Source organism: Miscanthus floridulus, chromosome 14, assembly GCF_019320115.1.
Source record: "Miscanthus floridulus cultivar M001 chromosome 14, ASM1932011v1, whole genome shotgun sequence".
Taxonomy (NCBI): domain Eukaryota; kingdom Viridiplantae; phylum Streptophyta; class Magnoliopsida; order Poales; family Poaceae; genus Miscanthus; species Miscanthus floridulus.
This window is the reverse complement of record NC_089593.1, coordinates 32,141,404-32,144,681: the sequence shown is the minus strand read 5'-3', so window position 1 is coordinate 32,144,681 and position 3,278 is coordinate 32,141,404. Positions and strand designations below refer to the sequence as shown.

Below are 3,278 nucleotides of genomic sequence, written 5' to 3'. Positions count from 1 at the left end.
GCACAGCTATAAATTGTTGTAACAAAGAACAAGTCTTTTTCAAAGTATAACACAGGTGTTTTCTACAGCATCTACAAGAAAGTTTTGTTTCTGGCCCAAAGTCTCCAACTACACGGGCCAGGTTGTTCACCGGCAGCGTAGTGAAGAATAAACATCAGCTGGGGAGCAAATAGGATAAATGTGACAGCTATAGGTTTAAATTTTTCACATGCCTGCAGTGTTATTAATAGGTACAAGAGGCATCAAAAGAGTAAAACCGAGCTGCACAGAGCAAACCTGTACATTAATAAACTGCAGTGTATGGATTAGTGGAGATTCCTTTCAAATTTCAAAACTTTAGTCCTATTTTGTCAAGGGAAAATTTTAAGTTTAGTTTAGATTTGAATTAAATCCTCAATAACACAAATCCCCCTATAGAAGCAGGGCCTTACCTAGTTCTATCATGGAACCAACATCAACTATGGCGACTCAAAGGTTAGTGTAGTAGAGTTTCAGTCTAAAATTTCCTGATATGAATATCATTTGCAACATTTGGCAATAAGACACTAGTCACTTGCCAATAAGACACAAACACAGATCCAGGCATAAAAGATGATTATAATTCTTCGAACATGCATGGGAAAAGAAACATTTCAACTTCGACAGAAATCATCACACAAGTCAGGCAACAACATTCATAGATAGCTAGCACACCTAAAGCCTAGCTTGCATCAATTTGTACGCAGTTTTAACTAAACCTAAAGCATCAGTTTGACACTCCAACTGAACCTATTTTAAAAATTGAAACCACTCCTTCATTGAACTCACGCACATAGAGCAATGGTAACACACTTATTTGGAGACCTGGAGGTCTTAGGTTCGATTCCTGTGGGGGATAAAATTTTTGGCGGTTGCCTTTTTTATTACTACAATAACACGCGTCTGTACCCAAAAATCCTTTAGACGCCAATTTTTTGCCATGTTTTTTGCACTGTTTTTTCCTTTATACAGATGAATGCATACGCAGCATGCATTAGCAATTAACCACAAATCTGTAGCCAATCTGATGAGGGAAGAGAGGTTCCAGCTATTGACAAACCAACAACAATAGATATGTAATAATATATAGATAGATGCATTTCCAGCCAAAGTACATCATAGAGTCCAATTGTTATCAGGCATCTGAATGTTCTTGAACCACTGTCGAAGACTACTTCATTTGATCTCTCATGTCATGCATATCAGCACACATATGAGCAATACACATAGGCATACATTCATATCACAGGAGAAGCATCTAGTTACACACTTATGAGCAATTGACAAACATACATACACAGTTAACATTGCAGCAGCCATAGAGATTCATACCAACAATTGACAAACCAGCAAACAATAGATATATATATTAATATATAGATAGATAGGTAGATGTTCCAGCCATAAGTTGTCTATCACCACCAGGGTCTGACATAATATATATAGTTACTACATACGAGTACATCACAGAAAAGAACAGAGTTCAGCAAAAGTCAACACGATAGCATGATAACATTAGTGGTTCGCCGGCTATGGATTCATGGCGCCCTGTTGAGCTTGCTGTGGAGGTCATTCACATTCTTAACCACGACCGACAGATGCCTACCAAAGTCATCCATCTCCTTATTCAAACCCTCATTCCCATCATTCTTCAGAAGTTCGCCAAGAGTCTGCTGCATTTTGTCCAGGCTTTGCACGATGGGTTTCACAGCCACTTGCAGGGCCCCCTCCATATGGTAGATCGAGGGATGTCATAAGATCGAACCTACATACATGAACACAAACAGTTAGCAACATCTATGATATATCACAGCTTCATATAAGGTAGCAGAGCAAGCTTCACTAGATCAAAACATTCACATTTTCACTTGGCTTCACAGCAAAAGGCAGCAATGACAGTTTTCAAAAATAGCCATGATAGTTCAGGAAAATAGCCATGACAGTCCAGTCTTTACAAATAAAACAACTATAACAGCAAGCTACGGGTGGAAAAATACAAGCATAGCTAATTTAAAGTCATAAATTTTTCCTTTTACAGAAAAGATGCATGCAGGAACAGAACAGATGCATGCATGCATACAGGAACAGAATAGAAGAAATTAATACCATACTCTATGCCAACTCAAATTGATTATCTTAGGTATTTTCTCCTCCAGTCTTCTTTTGCTTGTGATTTGGATTAGTTAGTGATTTTGGTGCATTACGACATCCTATCGTTGTAACTTCAAATGACGCAATAATATAATGATCCATTTAACTTTTGTGCAGTATCAATGGTTTACAATTTCTGAATAAATTAATCTAGTAGTTGTAGAGCACGCATCGTTCAGCACCTCCTTTCCATATGGATTCATGAAAAAGTAGACTTTATATGGAAATACCAACATATTATTACTTAACTAAAAGCAAAACTGATTTGCGAATACCTCAATTTTTATTAGCACCAATTTTAATCCTTATGAGTTATGACATTCATGTTATTTACTTATGTTTAATTGTTGGAAGTATCTAACACATTTACTGCATGTCTGCAGCATTCCTAGTTCAGGGGATAGTACATAGCAGTTCTGCAGTCCAAATAATTTCATCACGATTGATTACTACAAGGTACTAAGCCCTGAAGATTTGGATTTTGTAAGCAAATGAATTCAGGGCAAATGAGTGTGCCCTAACTGTTCCTAACAAAGAAAAACGAAACCCTAATGTGCATTACTAGCTGGCCAGGGACGGGGCTTTCACCGCCTGCGTAGTTCACACCCTCGCGGAGAAACCAATGGCAAGACTTGTCTCCCACCTCGTAGTGGCTGCACTTCTCTGCCACCACTGGCGCCGTCGGCTGCTTCTCCTTCCTCGCCGCCGCCGAGTAAGGCCCCGTTGCCGAGGAGGGCCCGCCACCGAGGAAGAGCGCGTGGCCTTCTTGTTCAACGGCGAGGATGAGGCGGGCACGACCTTCTTCCTAGACGCCTTCTTGTTGAACCTTGGCGGGGGGGGGGGGGGGGGGGGGGGGGGGGGGGGGGGGGCAGGGCGTCCTCCTCCTTCACCGCCACTAATGAGGGCATGGCCGGTGAGGAGGACCTAGGGGCGTACCCCCAGTGCTTGGGTCCCTCTGGCTCTTCTCTAGCCTCATCATCTCGGCGGCGTGCGGTTGCAGGGACGGCTGTGGCAGCGGGGGCGGCGAGAGTAGTGGATGAGACGACAGTTCCAATTCCAATATATTCCTTTGGATGCGGATGCGGTTCCCCAATTTTTAATGTATTCAA

General features: G+C 41.6%; 1 long non-coding RNA gene across 1 annotated transcript; it reads right to left on the bottom strand.

Annotated features, from left to right (window-relative positions):
* Window positions 1-1,375: 1,375 nt before the first annotated feature.
* Window positions 1,376-2,993, bottom strand: LOC136506028 (uncharacterized). The gene is made up of 2 exons (XR_010771390.1): window positions 2,813-2,993; window positions 1,376-1,783 (listed from the first exon to the last, which is right to left on the bottom strand). It is a non-coding gene; the product is annotated as an uncharacterized lncRNA (long non-coding RNA).
* Between the last annotated feature and the right edge of the window lie 285 nt (window positions 2,994-3,278).